The sequence below is a fragment of the Bos taurus genome, chromosome 27, assembly GCF_002263795.3.
Source record: "Bos taurus isolate L1 Dominette 01449 registration number 42190680 breed Hereford chromosome 27, ARS-UCD2.0, whole genome shotgun sequence".
Taxonomy (NCBI): domain Eukaryota; kingdom Metazoa; phylum Chordata; class Mammalia; order Artiodactyla; family Bovidae; genus Bos; species Bos taurus.
The window spans coordinates 25722166-25747548 of record NC_037354.1 but is presented as its reverse complement, the minus strand read 5'-3'; the positions used below and the strand labels follow the sequence as shown (position 1 = coordinate 25747548).

Sequence of the window (25383 nt, the reverse complement as noted above, 5' to 3'; positions counted from 1 at the left end):
ATCAATTCTTGGGCACTCAGCTTTCTTCACAGTCCAACTCTCACATCCATACATGACTACCGGAAAAACCATAGCCTTGACTAGACAGACCTTTGTTGGCAAAGTAATGTCTCTGCTTTTTAACACATAGAGCTGCTGCTAAGTCGCTTCAGTCGTGTCCGACTCTGTGCGACCCCATAGACGGCAGCCCACCAGGCTCCCCCGTCCCTGGGATTCTCCAGGCAAGAACACTGGAGTGGGTTGCCATTTCCTTCTCCAATGCATGAAAGTAAAAAGTGAAAGTTGGACTCTTAGAGACCCCATGGACTGCAGCCTACCAGGCTCCTCCGTCCATGGATTTTCCAGGCAAGAGTACTGGAGTGGGGTGCCATTGCCTTCTCCGAATACATAGAGCCAGCTGAAGGCAAATCTGAGACAAAGTCTTCTTATTTGCCAAACAAACAGGACTCTGTCTGATTCACATGCATCGAGCTTTTCACTCTGGGGATGGTGCCTTCTTGCCTCTTCTTCCTTCCTTTCTCAAAACTGCATCATTTCCAGTGGATCTGAAGATGCTTGTGGAAACCTGAGATTAACTACATGCAACTGCTTATGTTTACTTGCGCTTTTATATTTTCCCCTAGGAAAAAAGGACCGAGCTTAACAGAAAACAGAAAATAAAAAAGACATTTCTTTTAAAACCCTACACTTAATTTATTAAAAAAAAAAAAAATTTTAGCCACACTGAGAGGCATGTGGGATCTTAGTTCCCATGACCAGGGATCAAACTCACCCCTCTTACAGTGGAAACGCAGAGTCTTAACCACTGGACTGCCAGAAAAGTCCCACCCTACACTTACATTAAACCCCTGGTTGAGCAATTGGATGCTACAACCTCTGCCACACATGCACACACACACATTCCTACAGAATCCTCATACCCTTAGTTCAGTTGCTACATATGACAAATATTCCTCTAACCCAAGGGGTGTTTTCAAGACCAAGCTTGGCACAGCCCATGTAACAACTAAAACTATATCCAAGAGAGACTATGTTTCCTGGAAATGATCACCTTTAGAAATGAAAATTCAAATCAGTTGTTTAGGTGCAAATTTTATTGTGACTTCAGTCTGTTCAGGGGACAACAGTAATGAAATATACAAATGAGGTACACAAATCCCTGGCTACAGATTCATTACTGATTCAACAAACACTAATTAAGATATCTTTGCTGTCACAGTCTGCAAGATTTTTGCCATTAAAGTATTCCATCAGCAAGACTTATATCCCAGAGAGAAAATAACCACCCACCTGCAAAGTGGGAGCAGTCAAAAAGAGAAGGATGAGATTAAATCATCAGAACATGGGCCAGTGAAATTGCTATTTAAGGTGACAGCTGGATATCTGAAGGAAAAAAAGATGAACCTCATCCCCTAAAATCCTGCAGCAAAAAATATATTTTGCAAACTAAAAAATTTTAGTAGCCGAATTCACTCTTTATATCTGACTTGAAAGTGAAAGCCCTACAGGGATGTCCATGGGATTTCTCAGGCAAGAATACTGGAGTGGGTTGCCATCCCTCTCTCCAGGAGATCTTCCAGATCCAGGGATTGAACCCATGTCTCTTGCCTTGGCAAGCATATTACCACTGCGCCACCAGGAAAACTCTTATAACTGACATAATGGCCTGAAAAATCAAGACCATCCTGAAGAATGGGGAGAAACAAATTATGGGGGAAAGGTTGAGAGAATCAGCAAATAGATCAAGGATACAACATGTAAAAAACTAATGTTTCCAGAGGCTGGGTATTGGATATTAACACATGATAATAGTATTGCAGGTTTCTTATGAGTGAGATTCATATTGGTGTTCTTATGAAGGAAATGATCAAAGCTCAAGGACTGGCCTTAAAATTCTCAAAAAAAAAAAAAAAAAAAAAACAAGCAGCATGCAGGAGGGTGTGATTAGCAGAAATATGAATAATAAAACGATGACTGTCAAAATTGGATAATGTTCATGAGAGTTCATTATACTGTTTTATAAGAAGTTAAGTTAAAACAAAGTGACAGGGACCACCCTGGTGGTCCAGTGGGTAAGATTTCATCTTCCACTGCAAGGGGGTATGGGTTCAATGCCTGGTACAGGAGCTAAGATATCACATGACTTATGGCCATAAAACCAAAACATAAACCAGAAGCAACATTGTAACAAGTTCAATGAAGACTTCTAAAATGTCCTCATTAAAAAATCTTTAAAATAAGTACATAAAAAACAAAGTGACGAGAAGAGAGGAAAATTGAGAGTGGCAGCTGCATGGTCGACCAAATGCCCTGCAGCTCCCACTCCCACTGAACTCCTTTCTTCATTCCTTACACCAAACAAAAGTTATAATGGTAATACAAGCAGCACATTCTAGAAAGTAAAGGAAATGTTCAAGAACCAGAAAGAAAAGGAAAAGAAAACCAGAGATCCCAAGCTTGAGTTGACAGCAGAACAATACACAGGTATGTGGAAGGAGAATTAATCAGAGCAGCTGCCTGCAAAATACTCTTTACATCCTAAAGTAGCTTTGCCATTGGCTTACCAAGTCTTGAGTACTCTAAAAATTGGAGAAGCTGATGCACAAAAGAGAAATTCCCTTTACACTCCCAGACACAATCAATGATAGACATCTGGAGGAGCTGAGTTATGGGGAACCTTGGTTTCCATCTCTATCCTTCAAGCCAAGGCAGGCAATATCTTGTGGTTCAGAGAACAAAGATTCAAATTGGGTGTGCCAGTCTGTCTACTGTCTTCTATAGAGGAGTGGGACTAGACATCATCTAGTAGCAAAATGGCTTTAATGCTGTGATGACAAGGTAAGCATAAATGACTTCACTGTGCGTTAATGTTCCCTTGCTCCTCTTGGATGTATTCAGCACTTTACATCGTTAGGACATGAACTGAGGGATTCCATTTGGTTTGCTTCCCCCAGATCTACAACATCAGCCAAGAACAACAGAAAGGAACATCATCTGGTCAGATTCCAGCTGCCCTACCAGATGATGGAAGTGGGTTAGAAGGTTCTGCTACTCCTCTCTGTCCCCCAGTAATCACCCCAGTGGACTTCAAATCTCTATTACCTGCTCCCTAGTCACTGAGGTCCAAGTCTCCAAATCATATGAGCCGGGAATATTTTGTTGCAAAGAAAGGATGGGAACAATAGTCTCCACCATTTAAGAGCGAGGGTAAGCCCAAGGTTAGCAAGTGATTAGACTTCTTGAAGCCTCATCTTCTGGCTGAGAAAGCAACTTCCTAACTGATCTACATGTGATTGGGGATCGCACAGGACTGGGGTGTTAAGAAGGTGCATTTGGACTGGAAACCATCTATTTTTAAGGGTCAGGATTGGGCATGATATTCCCTCTTACCAGGTCCCAGGGCCTTTTTATTATGGCCCAGGATGAATTCCTCATGAGATACCTAAGTCGAAACCAACACAATGACTTGAGGCATCTTTATATATGTGTCTGTGTGTGTGTGTCTGTGTGTGTGTGTCTGTGCGTGTGTGTCTGTGTGTGTGTGTCTGTGCGTGTGTGTCTGTGTGTGTGTGTCTGTGCATGTGTGTCTGTGTGTGTGTGTCTGTGTGCTCAGTTGTGTCCAACTCTTCTCAAGCCCATGGACTGGAGCCCACCAGTCTCCCCTCCCCATGGGATTTTCCATGCAAGAATACTGGGAATATATATATATATATATATATATATATATATATTTTTTTTTTTTTTTTTTAATTTGGCTGTGCTGGATCTGAGTTGGGGCAAGCAGGATCTTCGATCTTTAGTTGCAGCATGCCAACTCTTAATTGTAGCATGTGGGATCTGGCTCCCTGACCAGGGATCGAACCTGGGCCCCCTGCATTGGAAGCATGGAACCTTAGCCACTGGATCACCAGGGAAGGCCTGACTTGAGGCTTCTTAAGCCTAATAATCACCAGGAATCACTTATGATAAAAAGCATTTTTATATCATTCATTTCACTGGACCCCCACATCCCACGGAGGTCATTAGTGCTATTTGCCACGTATTTCTGGGTCCACCCCTTTTCAGACACATGATGGAACTGCACTTCCTGGCTCCCTTGTAGTTAGGTGGGAGCATGTGATAGTTCTGGCTGGTGAGTCATGAGTGCAAGAGACAGGTGTCTTTTTCAGTTTACATGATTTCATCACAACACAATCAGCAACATCCAAGGTAGGAGTCGCTCCATCAGCCCAGTTTTCTGAGTGACTGCGGTGAGTGGAATCCCCCATCACCAGCCGCAACAATCTGTGACGGACACAGAGCAAGAACAAGAAACACACCTTCACGGTTCTAAACGGCTGAAACTTTAAGGTGGCTTGTGAGCACATTACAACTGACACATTTCAATTTACACCACCTCTGGAAGGAGACCATCATTTTAATCACATCACCCTTTCATGTGCTACTTGACTCAGCAAACGTTTACTAGAAATTGTACTAGCTTTGGGTGTGGCAGGAAGTCAATTCTGACTCCATGTGGGAAACTGTTTCTCTGAACTTGCTTTTATTATTACAATCATACTTCATGGCATTCCTGGAGGATACTGCCCCTCTGCTTGACTGTAAACTAAAGTGTCTTTGTTCGGGTCCTGGAGAGATGGTTTGTCCCTGCCCACCTGTGAATAGAAGAGATTAACACAGCACTTCTGAGGGCTGGCCATTTCCTTGGAGATGTTTTGCAAGACTGAAGACCCTTTCACTTTACTCCCCCCACTGCATCTCCCTCTCTGTTCTGTCTTTTGACTTTTGTTCCTCATTGCTTCTTTCTCTCTGATCTCTAAAAGAACCTGGCATCCAGATTCCATAAGTTGGTTATTTTGAGGCGATAGCTTGCCATCTTCTCAGTCTGCCGGCTCCCTGACTAAAGTCTCTTCCTTTGCCTCCATACCTCCTCTCTTGGATTCATTGGCCTGTCCTGCGCCAAGCAGAGCAAGCTTGGACTCGGTAATGGGGACCCAAGAGTTCAGAAGGCAGACATGATCCTGTGCCCCAGGTCTGTGGCTACAGATATAAAAATGGTGTGTGCATGGGAGGGGGATAATTTATTCATTTAAAAAACTTGGATTGGCACGTCCCTGGTGGGCCAGTGGTTAAAACTGCACTCCCAATGCAAGGGGCACAGGTTTGATCCCTGGTCAGGGAAGTGAGATCCCTTATGCCACAGGGCACAAATAACTTGGCTTGTCAGTCTCTCTAAGGTCAGTTCCCTCATCTGTAAAACATACATAATACCCATCTTATAGGATTTTGGTAGATTAGCAGCAATGCCTGGCATACAAGAGGGAAACTAAGCAGCTGCAAATATTTTCTTTCATTTTCATAAGCAAATTATTTTTGCAAAGTATGAAAAGGTGGTGAAAATTAAGAATTTAAATTCTCTGGTCATCAATTGCCATTTTCACATTATTCTTGATTCTAGGATGTCTTGGTGTTGGTATTTCTTTTTTAAATTTAGTCATTGGTACCAATTGGCCCTCCAGCCCCTCTCTAGCTAGGTTCAAGGTCTATAACAAGTAGTCTAAGTTTTTTTGGAAGATGAAGCATCTTGGAGAGGCCCCTGTGTTTCCCTAGGCTGAAATTACTAAGGACAAGTATCATCTTCCTAGAAACTCTCAGGAACGCCTGTGTAGAAGAGGAATTCTGATGTGTTGGACTCTTTTCTGCACTTGGATCAGCTCAAAGGGTAGGAGAGACAGGGAGAGGAAAAAATGTTCCCAGAGAGTAGGTTGGACAGAGGGACTTGGGGTATCCAAATATGTGCATATGGCCCCCACAGTCATGTTCATAAGCACGAACACATCTCTGTGAGTGGGTGTCCATGACTCAGGCCAGGCTTGAGCCCCAAAGGATTTGCACCATCTAGACACTCTCCTCAGCCTTTTCAGTGTCAAACAGAAAGTGAGAAGAGGCTGGCACATGGAAGAATTTTTGTTGAGATAACCATCATCACCATCTCAAAATAGTCCTCAACCTTGTTAGCAAGAGTGATGACATTTGGCCCGTCTAGAAGACATGCAAAGTAGCTAAGAATCTATTTAATCTTTAGGAGGTAAGCAGTGATGGAAAAACACGTTTGGCACTCCCGTCTTGGGGAGTTCATCAAAGCTGGGGGAGCTGTTGACTAACCAGCCTAAGGAATGGGCAGTTCCAAAGGCGTGAAGACAGTGCCTTCAGTAGGTTGAATTTGGGGTGTCTCCGGAGGTGTTGAGCCGGCAGTCAGAATCACGGGCCCAAACTAAGATGAGATGCTGGGATTGAAGTCAAATATCTAAGCATCATCCTCACATGACTAGAAACTGAATCCTTGAGAATGATTGAAAATAATTCAGATTCTAGACAATAAAAAAGAAGAAACAAGAGGTGAATGTGAAAATCACTGAGATTACTCAGAACATCAGGCCTTCTCAACTCTGCTACAAAACTGATGAAAAACATAAAGGCGACCATTGGTGTTAGTACCGTATTCTGTTTTAGCTGTTAAAGACCCAGATATGCCACTTCTATTCATATATGGACAGTATAATAGAAAATTTAAAGTCACTAGGTTTTAAAACCAGGTAGACCAGGATTTGAATCACAATTCCCAGATTTATTATATGTATTCTCTTGGGCAAGAAATCTAGAATGAGTCTCAATTTCTTCATCTAAAAAAAATATGATAATGGTAGTATTGACAAGAAATGACTAATTAAGAATTAATTAGATGATCCATATATATATATACAATACAATGCCGTGTTAATAGTGTGTTCAGAAGATGATATATAAAAATGTGATAATGGTTAAAGAGAAAGATAGCTAGGCATCTGACGAAAAGCCAAGGCTCCCCTTCCTTAGTGTATAATTTTTGCTAGAAAGTAGATGACCAGCCAAGGGCTAAAGTTCCTGGACTCATAGTTAGGGGAGCAACAAGAGAGCTCTGGCCAGAAGAAAGTGAGCAGAACGGATGCTCAGCGCTCCTAGGTCTGGCCCGCGGAAGCCTGCCATGCAGGGTTCCCCCATGATTCTCCTCCCCTTCTCGCTGATAAAGCGTCAGTCTTGGAAGCCATGTGTTGGAGACAGCAGCGCTGGTGAAGCCTGGTTCCCAGAATTACAGTACAGAGGAGGGTCACACTGATGAACTGCTCAACCTCCCACTTGTTATGTGAGCAAGATATAAATTCTGAGCGAGCTAGAGCCATTACGTACTTGGAGATTTGTGTGTTACAGCAGTTGCAAATAACAAGAAATAAGGGAGGTCATGTTGATGTTTGGCAGACACCAACACAATATTGCAAAGCAATTATCCTTCAATTAAAAATAAATAAAACTTAAAAATAGAAAGGAAATAAGGGAGGGATTCGCCTCCCCTCCTGGATATTTCAGTGACATGGCTTTTGAAAGTTGAGCGTCTATCTGAGAGGCACTGTCTGCCAGATGATAGCATGATTCTAGTGCTTACACGTTCCACTTTTGTACTTGTTAGGGTATTACATACTCAGAGATGTATGCTCCAATGTTTCGGAGGGAAAGAAGCTGATAGCGTAAGGGTTAGACAGCACAGGCTTTTAATAAGGCACCGAAGGAAGGCAAAGTAGGTTCCGAAAGAGGGCAAGGCAGTTGGAGTCTGCAGAAATGTGGTCAGTAAGGAATTTCTGGAGGCAACGTGCTAACAGGACTTTGAAAAAGATAGATATCAAATATTAATTATTTGCATTGTTGCAGTGTAAACCTCCTTCTCCCTGAAAGCTAAACAAGTTTGATATGAGTGTGTGTGCACACACACTACACCTCTATACTCTACAACCCTAAGAGTAACACGATGTTTTATAAAGATAAGGTTGAGAAGCTTTGTGAATGTAACCTTGGCAACTTAGATACAGTCTCAGAGAGGCACTTAGTGAAATCTGAGACTAAATAAAAAGACAAAAATCTAATTAACTGCATTGTGCTCAGGAGGAAGGGCAATAGTAAACGTGAAACCTGACTGGGGTAGCGGGGTGGTGGGAGCAGCATTAAAAAAAAGGGGGGTGCTCAGAATCTGTCAGTGTTCATCAGTGTCCAGGAAGAAAATCACTGGAGCTGGTAGACAAGACCATTCCTTTCAAAAGAGAGGATGTTTTACTAGAGCACTCCATGGTAAAAATATCTCTTAAATCATTTGTTCATTTCAGTAGCTTTTGTAATAGCAAGAGATTATAAGCAATAGATGTGCCCATCAAATTACAGTATATCCAAACGGTGGAAAAATCAGACATCTTGGAAAGATGTATGAAGCATAATGATAAGCAAAAATGTAAAGCATAGAACAGTGGGTCTACAGTACTACAGGTGTACATATAAAATGGGAGTGGAAGAAACATAACACATTTCTACATACAGAGAATATCTCCAGAAGGAAGCATGAGACAGATAACTGTGGAGAGGGACTAGGGAACTGGGGATGCAGTGGGGAACACGAATCTCTTTTCGCTGCATCTTATTTAAATTTTTTAGCTTGTGCCTGTTTATTATTATTGGAGAATAATAATAAATAGTAATTAAAATACAAAACAGATAATCTGTAATTCTCCTTTTTTGAAACTTTAGCAAGACTGACGCACACACACACGTGCACATACATACACTAGAGTAACAAAGAGGGGTAAACAAAATTGGCTGTACATTTTAAATTCTCCTTTTCCTGTGATTCTAGCCTCTACCAAGACTTTAAAATTTTAATTGGCTTCTCAAGTACATAAATCGACAGGCAGAAGATTGACCCACCCAAAGAACTGACTTTTGCTGGTTATATTTCTGATTCTAAATTGTGTCGTTCTGCTCTTGAGAGTCCCTTGGACTCCAAGAAGATCAAACGAGTCCATCCTAAAGAAAATCAATATTCCAGTGAATATTCACTGGAAGGACTGATGTTGAAACTAAAGCTCCTGTACTTTGGCTGCCTGATGCAAAGAGCTGATTCATGGGGAACGACTCTGATGCTGGGAAAGAGGTGGGAGGAGAAGGGGATGACAGAGGACGACATGGTTGGATGGCATCACTGACTCAATGGACCTGAGTTTGAGCAAGCTCTGGAAGAAGTTGAAGGACAGGGAGGCCTGACGTGCTGCAGTCCATGGGGTGGCAGAGTCGGACATGACTGACACATCAGCTCAGACGCCTAATCAGAATATCTAGATCTGAAACTCCCACCAGAAGACCAGATCCCGGGAGGGGGATGTGCCTTGCAGGCTCTGTTGTATGGGGCCCACGTGGCAGGACATCACCAGCTGGCCCATCTGGAACATTCCATCCACCACTGGGTGGCTAATGCTCAGGGCAGAGGAAGAGCCCCGTTGCCCAAGATGCCAGGAGCTGATGCCAGGAGCCCACGTCAGCCGCCCCCGCCTCCCACCTCCACATTCTCCCACTCACCCTCCAACCAGACCTTCCTCTCACCTAGGCCGGTTCTGGAAGGAAAGAAAAGAATAAAAATTTTTCATACTACACCTCATTTGAGGCCTAAAATAAGAGCCAAGGACCTGTCGTGAACCAAAAAACAAAACAAAACAAAAACACACCGAAACAAGATAAAAAAGCAAGCCTGGGCTATTTAGAGACCGTGTCATTAAAAATGATTTCATCAGCGCCCGGGCTCCAGAGACGTGACTTACCAGAGGCAGCCAACCTTCCCAGGTGGTGGGAACTCATTTCAAACAAATGATAGCGAGTAGGTTTATTTCGACCTGTGACTATGAGTCACTGTGTTTGAAGCTGACAAACACCATCAGAAAGAGACAGGTGACCTTGGCCATGGGACTTTTTCTTTCTGGGAAAACCAAGTGCACTTCCTGCGAGTGAGGCCCCCGAGTCTCAAATCAGGTCAGCCCAACGCACGTGGGCCGGTCAGCTGGGAAAACCAGACCCTCTGCCACGCGGGGCCCTCTCTCCTCAGAAAGCCGGGTGATTCAGCGGGCTTGGAAACCTGGTAGGAGGAACCGTATTTAAATCTGCCTAAAATGCAGCTTCGGTGGGAGAGGAGGGTAAATTACTTTGGGAGGGAGAAAAAAAAGTCCGAACCTTGTGATTCATCACTGATAATACTGTAATAACACTAATAATACCAAAGGCGCCGAGGTACCTCTGATCCGCTGGGCTGGGGAGCGGGGGCGAGGGCAGGGGCGGGAAGGAAGCGGGCAGGCTTGCTGAACCCCCATGCCCTGGAGGTGGGAGTGGTGAGAACACTGCGCATTCTGAGGACCCCTGGACTCTCGCCTCCCACAGGCTGTGAGTTGCACAGGACACAGCTGGGCAGCTGCAGGGTGAGGGGTGCTGCCCACAGTGGGTGTCAACCCGCTCGTCCTCCGCTGCCTCCCTTCTTCCCATTTTCCCTGCACTTGTGCCTCATCTGTGAAAGTACCCATTCCATCGTGTGACCGTAAACAGCTTTTTCTAAAGGGAAGAAGAAACAGGTGTTTGGGGATCAGAAATCAATAGGAGTGGCTGTTTCTCTCCGAGCTGGAAGAGGGAAGTATGAGAAAATTGTGGGGATTAGAATCTGAACCAGAAGTCAGGCATCTTGGTCCCAAAGAAAAAGGCACAGGGTAGGGACATAGGTCAAGCGGAGCAACCCCAGCCTCACTTTACTTCCGGTCTTTGTTTTTATTTTGGCCCAAACTTATGGGCAGTGTGTGTTGTGTGTGTGTGTGTGTGTGTGTGTGTATGCTTAAATAAACAAGAAAAATCTCAGGGAAAACACTCAAGAAACTGATAACTTTGTTTCTAGGAGGGAACTTCTGGTACATTCTGAATGTTGAAGGAGGTGGATAAATTTCCTATTCAGGGTGCACATCAATGAACACTCTCCACGAACAAGAGCAAAGAGCTGGTGGCCCCTATCTGAGAACTGATGGGTATAATGTTATAAGTAATTTAACCTATCAGCAAATTAAACAGAGATGAAAGTCGAGATGGGAGGTTTTCACAATCAGGTGTACACACACACACTTCAAATACATGGCAGGTAAAGAGATTTTAGTTTTGAGACTCAAGAATATGTAAATCTTTAATAATATTTCTAGCTTAATAGGGCTTCCCTGGTAGCTCAGCTGGTAAGAATCTGCCTGGAATGCAGGAGCTGCTGCTGCTGCTGCTGCTAAGTCGCTTCAGTCGTGTCCGACTCTGTGCGACCCCATAGATGGCAGCCCACCAGGCTCCCCTGTCCCTGGGATTCTCAAGGCAAGCAGGAGACCCAGGTTCAATTCCTGGGTTGGGAAGATCTCCTGGAGAAGGGATAGGCTACCCACTCCAGTATAGGCTAACCACTCCAGTATTCTTGGGCTCCCCTGGAGGCTCAAGCAGTAAAGAATCTGCCTGTGATACGAGAAACTTGGGTTCTCCCTGGGGTTGGGATGATTCCCTGGAGGAGGGCATGGCAACCCACTCCAGTATTCTTGCCTGGAGAACCCCCATGGACAGAGGAGCCTGGGGGCTACAGTCCATGGGTCGCAGGGTCAGACTGAGTCACTAAGCACAACACAGCAGCACCGGCTTAGTCATTGTAAAATGGGCTTCCCAGCTGGTACAGTGGTAAAGAATCCACCTGCCAGTGCAAGAGACTCAAGTTCAATCTCTGGATTGGGAAGATCCCCTGGAATAGGAAATCCGCAACCCACCCTAGTATTCTTGCCTGGGAAATTCCATAGGCAGAGCAGCCTGGCAGGCTACAGTCCATGGGGTCAAAAAGAGTCACACATGACTGAGCGACTAAGCACACGATTGTAAAATATCACATACCAAATGCAGAAAATATGGAGAAGTATTTAAAGCAACAAAATTACATTTGGGGACTTCCATTATGGCTGAGTGGTAAAGAATCCACCTGCCAGTGCAGGGGACATGAGTTCCATCCTCGGTCGGGGAAGATCCCACATGCCGCACAGCAACAGAGCTCATGCTCCACAACTATTAAGCCTGTTCACGGAGCCGGGGAGCCACAAATACCGAGCCCATGTGCTGCAACTACTGAAGCCCGCATGCCTAGAGCCTGAGCTCTGCAACAGAAGAAGCCACTACAAGGAGAAGCCTGCACACAGCAACTGACTAACAATTTTTAATAAATAATTTAAAATGTTTTTAATTACTTTTAATCCCGCAGTCAGGATGCAGCTTCAGTGGGAGACGAGGGTAAATTGCTTTGGGAGGGGGAAAAAAAAAAGTCTGAACCTTGTGATTCGTCACTAGTAATACTGTAATAACTAATAATACCAAAGGTGCTGAGGTACCTGTGATCCACTGGGCTAGGGGGAGAGGGCAGTGGGCGGGAAGGAAGGGGGCAGGTTTTGGGAGCTCCTACACCCCGGAGGTGGGAGTGACAGGAACATTCAACCATTTCAAGCACTCATTCGTGCCTAAGGGAGTAGAGCTGAGATCACAAGGCCACGTGATCATATCTGACTACACTGAATACAGAATGGCCCAGAAAGAGATTGATCATTAAAAAATCAGCAACCCAAACCCACTGCTAGATTTTTAAAATATTTTCCATATACAATCTTTCAACAAGAAGGATGATATTTTTTCTCTCTTGAGGGAGTCATATATCTGATTCCAGTCAGATGGATGATACTCTAGGATCTCTTCAGAAAATATACTGGCTTTTCCTAATCTGGATAGACTAAGGTTGAGCCTTTCCAGAAAAGAAGAAATGAGCCACCATCGACCATAAGTTCCAATCTTGAACAAGGGCAGCTGCACCTCTTAACCATTACTTTTTTAATTTAAAAAATGTATTTATTTTTTATTTTGGGTTTTCATTGCTGCTCATGGGCTTTTTTCTAGTTTGGGGGAGCAGAGGCTACTTTCTAACGGTGGTGCGTGGGCTCCTCACTGCTTCACCACTTTAGTATTCACCCAACACACCCTCTAAAGAAATAAAAACGTAGCTTATTTTACTGCCTTGTATGCCTTTAGATAAACTTCCTTTGCAGGGCTAAAGCCAAGTGAAGTAAATTCAGAGATGCCACAAACAGAAGCGATAGAAAGTGTGTTGTTTTGCATTGTTCAGAGGTACAGACCCTCAATATGGCATGCAGAATGTTTATATTACGTGAACATCAGACTCACTTTCCTGTTTACTACCGTATGGTGGAGTACATCAGTTAAAAGTAGGGCTTTGGAGTCAGCCAGACTGGAATCCAATTACTGGTGCTGCTGATTGTTTAATTGGGATTTAGGGCTACATTTTTAGTCTTTTAAGTCTCTATTTTTTCATCCGTGAAATGAGGATAACAATACCTCCCTCATGAAGTATTTGTGAGGTTTAAATGAGAGGATACAGAAAAAAATAAACCCAGCGCATATTACACGACACACACTGAGTCAACACTCTCTGATACCATTGTCCACACATTGTGGAAACAAGAGTGCCTGTCTCACGGGTGAGTAAACACTGCTCAGAGTTTCCAGCGACCTAAACTTTTACAGTCTATCTCTTTGGGTTCTAGAGCCCCTGACGTTTCCGGAGTCAGAAAAGTCATGGCTGATTGCTTGGGCTCCATCCAGTTTCATTCCCTCCCCCAATCCCTCACCCCTGATGAGTAAGCGAACGCTACATTGTCATAAAGACGTGGATTTTTATCATTTAGGGTTTAACCCACATCCTAGGTGAGCTGTCCTTAAGAGAACTCTGAACAATAAAAAGTTGACAAAAAAATTGGGAGAGGGGCTTCCCTGGTGGCTCAGTGGTCAAGAATCCTCCTGCCAATGCAGGAGACATGGGTTCCGTCCCTGATCTGGGAAGAGCCCGCAGGCCGTGAAGCAACTAAGCTTGTGCGCCACAGTTACTGAGCCTGTGCTCTGGAGCCTGCGAGCCGCAACTACTGAAGCCCACGTGCCCTGGAGCCCACGCACCCCAAGAGAAGACACTGCAATGAGAAGCCCGAACAAAACTAGAGGGTATCCCCTACTCACCACAACTAAAGAAAAGCCCACACGGCAACAAAGTCCCAGCACAGCCTAAATAAGTTAATTAAATTATTTTTTAAAAAAACTAAAAATTTTTTTTAGATCTCCAACAGTCTGGAAAGCTTGGCAAGGAGAGGGTAAACATTTTTAAAAATCCCACTGGTCCCATGCAAGAAGCTTACGAAGTCCACTAAGAGCAGCAGCCAGACCGACTTCTCTCTACAGGAAGGGAGAAGCCCAACTGCTAAGGACAGAGCAAGGGACTTCGAAGGACCAGAGAATTCCCAACCCTTCTTCCCAGACCATTTGTGCTGAAGGCCTCGGGGTCACACAATTTGGAATTTTAAAAAATGACGACAAAGCACATTTTCTATATCCCACAGCACTGAGAAATGTCAGCGTATAAGGCACTTCTATTCAAAACGAACCCTTTCCCACCGATACAAGGACAGAGCCATGCAGACTGGCTTAGTTCCAGAGTGCTTGATGTGGTCTGTAAATCCCTGCACTGTGTTCCTGAAAGGAGTCCCTGAGAAGATGTGCTATATCCCCACAGCTCTCCCACTTTCCCCCTCACTCCACCCCTACCATTCCACCCCACCCCACCAAGTAACTATAACTTTAAAAAATTAGTAAATGAGATGCCTTACGTTTTTGTGATAAGTTTTCCTAAAGTAGGCTGCATCCTGTTTATTTTATGCGTAGGGAAGTAAGAGTGAAGTCACTTGGGCCATTCACAGAAGGCGTTATTGTACTGAATAGAACAAAGGCTATAGGAACGAAAGTTTAACCCTGCATATCTCGGTATTGAAGAGAACTATTTGAGCAGGGTGAAAAAAAAGAACACAAAACCAAAAACTAGGGCATCTAACCCTAGTTAGTGCCTCCCTGGTAGCTCAGCTGGTAAAGAATCTGCCTGCAATGCAAGAGACCCCAGTTCGATTCCTGGGTCAGGAAGATTCCCTGGAGAAGGGAAAACAGCTACCCACTCCAATATTCTGGCCTGGAGAATTCTGTATTTAACCCTAGTAAATAATATTTTTTAAAAATCTAAATTAACATGAGTCAGTAAGCTAAGAGTCTGTCACCTATAGGAAACCAGTTGAGAAGGCAAAGCAGGTAGATGGAGAAGGGGACTCTTGGGTACCTGGAAAGTCTTATATCCCAGAAATAATCCCAGAGGCTTTTTCCCATCAGTGGGATGATCATTCATTCCAGGTTGACTGACATTGTGGATTGTAGCTCCAGGTTAAGGAGAAATAGCACGTTTTTTTGGAGAAGGCAATGGCACCCCACTCCAGTACTCTTGCCTGGAAAATCCCATGGATGGAGGAGCCTGGTAGGCTGCAGTCCATGGGGTCGCTAAGAGTCGGACACAACTGAGCGACTTCACTTTCACTTTTCACTTTCATGCATTGGAGAAGGAAATGGCAACCCACTCCAGTGTTCTTGCCTGGAGAATCCCAGGGACAGGGGAGCCTGGTGGGCTGCCGTCTATGGGGTCACACAGAGTTGGACATGACTGAAGCAACTTAGCAGCAGCAGCAGCACGTTTTTTTAGTCCCCAAACTGTCTTTGTTTGGATGATAAGTTATATACTCACCCTTTCAACGGGGGACATTGTAAAGGCGTCAAGTGACCCATAGGACATGATAGATGGAGTTCATTTCCTAGAAGAAGAGAAAAAGTATAGGTGAGTCGATACTCTACAGAGGATGCTGTAAGGCATAAATATCAGTAGAGACGAGCTGACATTACACAGAGGAGAGTCAAAGAATATGACTGTCGCACAAAACAATGTGATAGCAGGTTATAACTCTGGGTCCTTTGAATTCCCTGTGCCTGCTGTGCTTGTACCGATCTTGCCATTTATAACATTCTGTCTTACACTATAGCCACATGTCTATAATACATACAGAATATTTCTTCTACTAAGATGTCAATGTATTGAAGTCTTACCTCTGTGCTGAATGATGCAGGAGCTGTAGAGATAACTGAGCTACAAGTCCTGCCCTTAAAGAATTTTAAATTAATAGGAGAAATAGGATAAAGCCATAATGACATAAGATGGAAACAGAAGAACATAAAAGGCTCTGGGAGGCATTAAAACAAAGGAGGAATCCTACACAATAAAGAAGGCAATCAAAAGAGTAACCCAAGAAGAATCGTCTTATATTAACCTTTATAACATTCACTGGAGATGCCAACATCTAAAAATACCAGAACTGTAGCATCAAGTCCTCTAGGAAATCTTGCTCCATTAATCAAACCCTCCACTGAATCCCCCAGGATGTAAGACTTTAAAAACTCATCCCAAAGGCTGGGCTAGTTACTTAAATGCTATTATCCTGAGCTTCCTATTTTCCACATTCTGGTTTCCTTGGCAAACCAGAAAAAAATTCATTTTTCAATCAAAAAACAGTTACACATGCTATTTTTGTTTTGCAGGTGTTATTTCCCCCATTGTCTGTAGGTTTAGGGTATCTCTTCTACATTCTAAAACTCTGCAGTAACATCCCCTGTGAGTGGAAGTTAGCAGTACCATGTGGAGATGTTTTGCCCTGTTATAACTGTTTCTAATAAAAATGACTAGGGACTTTCCTGGTGGTCCAGCAGTTAAGACTTCACCTTCCATTGCAGGAGGTGTGGGTTCCATCCTTGGTCAAGGAACTAAGACCCCTCATGCTTCATGCCAAAAAGCCAAAACATAAAACAGAAGCAAGCTTGTAACAAATTCAATAGAGACTTTGAAAATGGTCCATATCAAAAAAACATTTTTTTAAGTTTCTTTAAAAAGAAAAATTAATTTAAATGACTAGTCTCCTAACAGCTCACATGCAGCTAACAGGGGAACTGTCATGCTTGTCTTCACATCTAACTCACCAGAGAATCAGAAACAGGTTGGGAAGAACCTGATCATTTGTGGGCACCCCTTCTTCCAGCCAGATTTCGGTCAAGCGATCCCCGAAAATGGTGCCTGAAGCAGGTGAAGCTGACATGCCTTTCTGTACCTTTCTCCTGGGTCTCAGTGGAATCTGTGACCTAGGGGATTGCTGCTGCTGCTGCTAAGTCACGTCAGTTGTGTCCAACTCTGTGCGACCCCATAGACGGCAGCCCACCAGGCTCCCCAGTCCCTGGGATTCTCCAGGCAAGAACACTGGAGTGGGTTGCCATTTCCTTCTCCAATGCATGAAAGTGAAAAGTGAAAGGGAAGTCACTCAGTCGTGTCCAACTCTGTGTGACCCCATGGACTGCAGCCCACCAGGCTCCTCTGCCCATGGGATTTTCCAGGCAAGAGTACTGGAGTGGGGTGCCATCGCCTTCTCCGACCCAGGGGACTAATACTTGAAAATGTGACCAGTTCTTCCACAGCTCTCGGGCTGCAAGCAACTGTGGAATGGGAATCTGTTCCACAACTTGATTGAGAAAAGGCCAAAGAATAGTAGACAGATTGACACGCTTTTGAGGGTCTGGCGTCCCTCACCCAAAGGGCAGCAAGCAGCACCTGCTCACCTTCTAGTCAGACAATATCTTCTACTCCCAGATGGTCATTACAGTCTCCCCTAGTCAGGTCCCCTCCAGAAATTTCTGTCCGCGATATATTCCAGGCAAGAATATTGGAATGATTTGCCATCTTCTCCTCCAGGAGATCTTCCTGACCCAGGGATTGAGCCGGCATCTCCGGTTCAATCTGAGCCACTAAGCCACCAGGGAGGTCCCCTCCAGAGACACAACGGCAGTAAACGGAGTCTCCCAAAAGTTGAGGGTCTGCTAGGCTGTGTCTCCACAGAGAAGTCTGGGTATCCAAGAGCTTTGCAGGAAATCATTTGTCAACTGAAAAAAAAGGCACAACTTAAAAAGTGAGAATTCTGTTGTATTCAGTGGACTTACTGAAGACTTAAGCTCCAGACACAGCATCTCAGGTAGCTCTGAGGGATTCTTCCAAAGAGATAGGGAGCAGTCAGGAATATAGGCATTTTTTTGCACAACAAACAACAAACAAAAAAACCCAGGTAGTCAGAACATCAAAAGATTACTGCTAATTAAAGAAAACCAGACATCTCAAGTTAATGAATTTAGTGATAAGAGTCTAGGGCAGGTATTCTGTTTTTCCCTCTGCTGAAGCCCCTCGGGGTACACCATGGGGGTGGCTGCAGAGGCTGGTAGCTTGGTGGCAAGCAAGGATCTTGCATCTTGAATTCCCCCCCTGCATCTTGAATTCCTCCCCCTGCATCCTGAATTCCCCTCAAGGTGCACCATTAGGGACCACGATAGTGGCTGATGATTTGATGGCTTCAATATCCTTTTTCTTATTGAAATGGTAGGTGACATTCTTTGTCAGCACATTCATTCACAAATACTCCTCAGCACCCACTAGGTCAGACTTGTGCTGCTAAGCCTGCAGGGACTGAGGTAAATAAGGTCTGGTCCCTGACATCAGGGATCCCTTCCGACCCACAGGGTAGACAGATAAAGGAAGTCAGCACAAGGGCTAAGAGCTACAGTAGCTCCAGGCTCAGTCCCAGGGTAGTGCTAGAGGAGGAACAGCTTTTGAGCTGTTTTTAAACTTAGGTAGAATTGCAACAAGGAAGGGGGCCTTCTTGGCAGAGCAAAGAACATGAAGAGGATGGCATGGCATGGCACTTTTGAAGAAAGAAGTTTAGCATGATAGGAACATGATGGGGGAAAGAGAAACAGATTTGCTCCTGCCTTCTACAAAGACCTATTAATAACTTGGGGGACTTCCCCAGAGGTCCAATAATTAAGAGTCCGTGCTTCCAATGCTAGGGACTTGGGTTCGATCCCTAGTCAGGGAAGTAAGGTCCCACATGCTGTGCGGCAGGGCCAAAAAGTAATGATAATAAATAAGTTTTAAAAATAAAAAAGGGAATTGTAGTTTAAAAAAAAAAAAGAATTTTCAACTTGGCCTTGGGGATACAACAGAGAACAAGATAAAGTTTAGGCTCATGATCTCACCTTCTCACGCAGGAAGAGAGGAAACAAGCCAACAAATGAAAACCATAAAAGAATTTCAGATAAGGGCTAGCAAGAGAACAAAACAGGATGAAGTGATGGGGAGGGAAATGGACTTTCTTTAAAGAGGTGGTCAGAGACAGCCCTAAAGTGCGGAGAGGACGTTGGGAACCGAATGTGATGGAGACAGGCCCAAGGAGAGGGGTTCCGAGAGAGGATGCAAAAGCAAATTTGGAGACGGTGAGGGGACCACTTAACCTTACCCACCAAGGTGATGGCTAAGACATCAAGTTTTTATTCACCACTGATTTTGAAGTTCTGTTCAGGGGGTGATATTGCAACATACCTAAAACATAAGTACATAATCCCTGACAGAGTTAAACATCAACTCTTTACACCAGTGTTCTAAGGTGTTTATATTAAGATCTTCTGAAGAAAATTGATTTACACCACCACCTATCTAGTTCCCCATGAAAGGGTGTTACCGCATCCAAGCTCGCTCTACAAAAGGCCAATGAATCCGAGAGATGAGGGGTTGAGGCAAGGGAGACTTTAATCAGGCTGACCCAGAAGATGACAGGCTAGCTCCTCACAATAACCGTCCAGTCAGGGCCTGTTTGCCAGGTTCTTTTATAGATCAGAGATGGGGAGGAGCTGAGGAAACAAAGTAAAAACACTATTCAATCCTTGCCAATCCTTGCAAATGGCTCCTAGAATGGCCAGCCTTGGGCAGCAGGGAAAGTGTTAGTTTCACTTCCTTATAGCCCTTCACAGGTGGGCAGCTCAGGTTATCTCCTTGTGGCAGGTCATTATGTATAAGAAAAGGGTTAAAGTCGAAGGGTTAAAAGGGTTAAAGTGATCAGTGCAAAGAAATAGAGGAAAATAATAGAATGGGAAAGACTAGAGATCTCTTCAAGAAAATTAGAGATACCAAGGGAACATTTCATGCAAAGATAGGCTAAATAAAGAACAGAAATGGTATGGACCTAACAGAAGCAGAAGATCATTAAGAAGAGGTAACAAGAATACACAGAAGAACTGTACAAAAAAGATCTTCATGACCCAGATAATAACAGTGATGTGATCACTCACTAGAGCCAGACATCCTGGGCCTTAAGTGGGCCTTAAGAAGCTTCACTATGAACAAAGCTAGTGGAGGTGATGGAATTCCAGTTGAGCTATTTCAAATCCTGAAAGATGATGCTGTGAAAGTGCTGCACTCAATATGCCAGCAAATTTGGAAAACTCAGCAGTGGCCACAGGACTGGAAAAGGTCAATTTTCATTCCAATCCCTAAGAGGCAATGCCAAAGAATGCTCAAACTACCGTACAATTGCACTCATCTCACACGCTAGCAAAGTAATGCTCAAAATTCTCCAAGCCAGGCTTCAGCAATACATGAACCGTAAACATCCAGATGTTCAAGCTGGTTTTAGAAAAGGCAGAGGAACCAGAGATCAAATTGCCAACATCCACTGGATCATCAAAAAAGCAAGAGAGTTCCAGAAAAACATCTATTTCTTCTTTATTGACTATGCAAAAGCCTTTGTGTGGATCACAATAAACTGTGGAAAATTCTGACAGAGATGGGAATACCAGACCACTTGACCTGCCTCCTGAGAAATCTGTATGTAGGTCAGGAAGCAACAGTTAGAACTGGATGTGGAACAACAGACTGGTTCCAAATAGGAAAAGGAGTATGTCAAGGCTGTATGTTGTCACCCTGTTTATTTAACTTCTATGCAGAGTACATCATGAGAAACGCTGGGCTGGAAGAAGCGCCAGCTGGAATCAAGATTGCCAGGAGAAATATCCATAACCTCAGATATGCAGATGACACCACCCTTATGGCAGAAAGTGAAGATGAACTAAAGAGCTTCTTGATGAAAGTGAAAGAGGAGAGTGAAAAAGTTGGCTTAAAGCTCAACATTCAGAAAACGAAGATCATGGCATCCAGTCCCATCACTTCATGGGAAATAGATGGGGAAACAGTGGAAACAGTGTCAGACTTTATTTTGGGGGGCTCCAAAATCATTGCAGATGGTGATTGTAGCCATGAAATTAAAAGATGCTTACTCCTTGGAAGGGAAGTTATGACCAATTTAGACAGCATATTGAAAAGCAGAGACATTACTTTGCCAACAAAGGTCCATCTAGTCAAGACTATGGTTTTTCCAGTGGTCATGTATGGATGTGAGAGTTGGACTATCAAGAAAACTGAGGGCCGAAGAATTGATGCTTTTGAACTGTGGTGTTGGAGAAGACTGTTGAGAGTACCTTGGACAGCAGGGAGATCCAACCAGTCCATTCTGAAGGAGATCAGCCCTGAATATTCATTGGAAGGACTGATGTTGAAGCTGAAACTCCAATACTTTGCCCACCTGATGCACAGAACTGACTCAATTGAAAAGACCCTGATGCTGGGAAAGATTGAAGGAGGCAGGAGAAGGGGACAACAGAGGATGAGATGGCTGGATGGCATCACCAACTCAATGGACATGAGTTTGAGTAAACTCCGGGAGTTAGTGATGGACAGGTAGGTCTGGCATGCTGTAGTCCATGGGGTCGCAGAGAATCGGAAACGACTGGGCAACTGAACTGAACTTAACTGAAAGCTGCAGAAACAGATCCAGTGTAAATTTAAAATTAATCCTTCCCAGTTACAAGGAGGTCAGGGTTGACCATTTATAATCCAAAGAGGACTAAAGAAGAAAATTATAGCTTCATATCCAGAGTGGAAAGGATCTTAAAAGTGGTCTATTCTAACCCTCCTCCTTCATCCCATTTCACAGATGGAGAAGACAAGAATCATACTGGGTCATAAACTAAATCAATGGCAAAGTTGGAGCCAGAGAGAAGCCAGGCCTCCTGACTTCCAGGTTTAACGGTTTTGCTAATTTTGGGTTTTTGTTTTTAAAAGAAAAGCTCAGGCTTTTAGCCAATATTAGTCTACACAACTGGACTAAAAATGGATATTCACCATTCTCTTCTATTTCAACTTAAACAGAATCACACACAAGAGAGGGACAGTTACACAAGTGAACACTGAAGAGTCTTGGTGTCTATTAAACACATTTGTAACTGTCTTTTCTCGGCCTCAATTCCACCTACCGGCTCAGAAACAGCCCTTGCTGTTGAGGCCGTTTCCTGTATATGCAACTTCAGACTTGGAAAAATCAAACCTAAAGTAAATAATTATTGTGCAATGGAAGGAACAGGTGACCTTACTGTGGAAGTACCTCTTACTCTTGGCCAAGGAGTCTGCCCATTTTTCTTTATCAGAGCACAGTAGCCATTAGAATGTATTATATTTGCCTTGAAGGAGTTGAAAAACCTTTCCCACCCCCTTTCCATATGGACAATGAAGAAAACATTTTGCCTTGAGAAGCTTCTGGCATTTTCCTATTCCCGGTTGTGATCCACACAGCCAGCCTGAGAAAAGCTAGTGTCAGGCAGACTATTTTGGTATCTCTAATCCCAGAGCTGAAAAAGGCACAGTTACATCAAGTCAAAGGAGAGAGACTGAACCACAAGTTGTATTCCAAGTGGGTTCCATCGAATTTTGTGGTGGAAAGTGAGTCCCGCCTCTTACACAGGCTTTGTGGGTTAATTCATAAACGCTACCCTTCCAAGCCCTGGAGCTTTCTCCGTGTGATTAAAGTCACCAAGAAGTTTCATGATTGAAAACTCCACTTTGCCCAGGATTTATTTAGATATTCCTCTGACAAACTCTTGCTGACTCTGCAGCTCCGGTGGGAATTGTATGAGGAAATTTACCCATAAGTCACAAAGCCAAGCTGATATGACAAGCGGAGGAGAGCCATCTGGCAAATTGTTTGTAAGACACTTTCCTTGTGTTTGTTAAATCCTGTTTCTTTTTAAGTCACTTACCAGGAGACCTAACACACATGGTCTAACCAATTCTGAAAGTCCCCCAAAGCTTTCTGAGTGGGTATAAAATGCAGACTTAGGAAGGAAAACCTAGATTTTTTCAAATGTTAGAATTCTTGATTGTGATGTTATGCAAAAGACCCAGGCATTATGAAACAGACTCAGAAGCTTCCATTACTTCCAATAATTGACACACAAAAAACCAAACAGCTTTTCTTTAATTTGAGCCAAAATGCTTTCCTTAAAGTTTACAAGAGGTTGAGAAGAAGGGGAAAGAGAAAGATACACACACCTACACACACAGAGCTTTATGAGGGCAGAACCAGACTTCTAAGATGGTCATCCTACAGTACATCAGTTCACCTGGGATGATTTTTATTTGTGAAAATTGAAAGGGCTCAGGCTTCCATTCCAGCTGATAGGGGGTAGGGAGCAAAAACTATTAGGCAAAAGTCTAACCAGGCTCAGAAGCATCTTTAATTAGTACTCCATTTCATTTCATAGCACAGTTTACCTCTCTCTGGTTGTTCTCTTTGGGCCCTGGCACTATAAAATGCTAAAGGACTTTATCTAACAAGGTCATCTGAGATTTCCCAGTCCTTCTGTCTCACTTGGGTAGGTCTCACGATGACTTCATTAGCGAAGGTTGGTCGTGTTGACTCTTCGGGTTTGGAAGAGCATCACTGAGCTTCACACCCCACTCTACAGCCAGCCCGCCACCCCCCAGGGCCTGCCCCTTTCTTTCCCTGCGGTTGGTCCCCTCCCCACACCAGGACTGCAGCTGGGGCCCCTCCCAGGCTCAGCTGCTCTTACTGACTGCTCAGCTGCTGGTGGGGAGCTGGGGTGTTGACAGCTGTGGTTGCCCAGAGCTCCTACAGAGAGATAGAGATGCCAGGAGTAGAGACCTACAAAGCAGATGAAATGCGTTTTAGCAAACCGAGGTGGTGTCAGATGAAGAATTTGCAAAACAGGAGTCCCCGGACCGAGGTGAAAGAAGGGTTTTAGTAGCGTCTCCAGCATCCATCTGTCCCCCACGTGCAGGAGGCTCCACTACCTCACTGCTCACTCTGACTCTTCATAAATCTCCCCCACTCCAGGCTGATCCTCATGAGTCCTTTAGCGCTGGGAAAACAGTAAGAAAAGATGCTGGTTATATCCTCAAATACCTACTGGCCAGGATCTCCGGGGGGAAAGTCTGGTCTCAAATCAGGGACTGTACATTTTCTTGGACTTCTTTTGTAGCTTAGTTGGTAAACAATCTGCCTGCAGTGCAGGAGACCAGGGTTCGATCCCTGGGTTGGGAAGATCCCCTGGAGAAGGAAATGGCAACCCACTCCAGTATTCTTGCCTGAAGAATCCCATGGACAGAGGAGTCTGGCGGGCTACAGGCCATGGGGTCGCAAGACACGACTTGTGACACGACTGAGTGACTAAACCAGCAGCACCACATTTTCTTACTTCACTTGCTCTATCTTTTCAATGAGAATAGAGCCTGCCCACATCTCCTGCCTGCATTTTTACTGCACTTGCAACCTTAACTTTAGAGAAAGAGAATTTGTTTATTTTTAAAGAAAGATATCTATAAATATGATAAATTAGATGAATTGGGGCTTTTAAAAATAGAATCAGTTTTGTTTCAAATAAAATAACCAAGACCTAGATTTTTGTTTAACATTAGTGTTTGTTTTTCTGTTATTTTATTTTATTTTTTTAAATTTATTTGTTTAGACCACTCCAGGCAGCTTGTCGGAGAAGGCAATGGCACCCCACTCCAGTACTCTTGCCTGGAAAATCCCATGGACAGAGGAGCCTGGTAGGCTGCAGTCCATGGGGTTGCTAAGAGTCAGACACGACTGAGCGACTTCACTTTCACTTTTCACTTTCATGCATTGGAGAAAGAAATGGCAATCCACTCCAGTGTTCTTGCCTGGAGAATCCCAGGGACTGGGGAGCCTGGTGGGCTGCCGTCTATGGGTTCGCACAGAGTTGGACACAACTGAAGCGACTTAGCAGCAGCAGCAGCAGCAGGCAGCTTGTGGGACTGAACCCACATCTCCTGCATTGGAAGTGCAGAGTCTTAACCACTGAACCACCAAGGAAATCCTAAGACCTAGACGTTTTTATGCAGGCCCCTCAAGACAGCTTGGGTTTCCCTGGTGGGTTATATGGTAAAGAATCTGCCTGCAAGGCTGGAGACCTGGGTTCGATCCCTAGGTTAGGAAGATCCCCTGGAGAAGGAACTGGCAACCCACTCCGTATGCTTTGCCTGGAGAATTTCATGGACAGAGAAGTCTCACTGGCTACAGTCCATGGGGTCCCAAAGAGTTGGATGTGACTGAACGACTACACTTTCACTTTCAAGATAGCTTGGTGCCTACAATGCATGGTGAAAAGTTATTTTTCCAGCAGCTGTGTGCCCTTGTATAGTTAATTTTTTAGTAATCTATGTTGGTAAGGGCTAGAAATAGTCTGATGACCTAAATTCTGAATTTGTTGTATTCTACCGGTGCTCTCACTTATTTTCAAAGCAAATAAATGTCATCCCATTTGCTCCTC

At 44.1% G+C, this 25383-nt stretch overlaps 1 long non-coding RNA gene across 2 annotated transcripts in view; it reads right to left on the bottom strand.

Moving 5' to 3' along the window:
• Positions 1 to 19551, bottom strand: part of LOC132344057 (uncharacterized) — a 78640-nt gene extending 59089 nt beyond the window's left edge. For both annotated transcript variants that reach the window (XR_009493149.1, XR_009493148.1), the window contains exons 1-2: positions 17476 to 19551; positions 15566 to 15632 (exon numbers count right to left, since the gene is read on the bottom strand). This is a non-coding gene — a long non-coding RNA (uncharacterized lncRNA). The remainder of the gene's footprint in view (positions 1 to 15565; positions 15633 to 17475) is intronic.
• Between the last annotated feature and the right edge of the window lie 5832 nt (positions 19552 to 25383).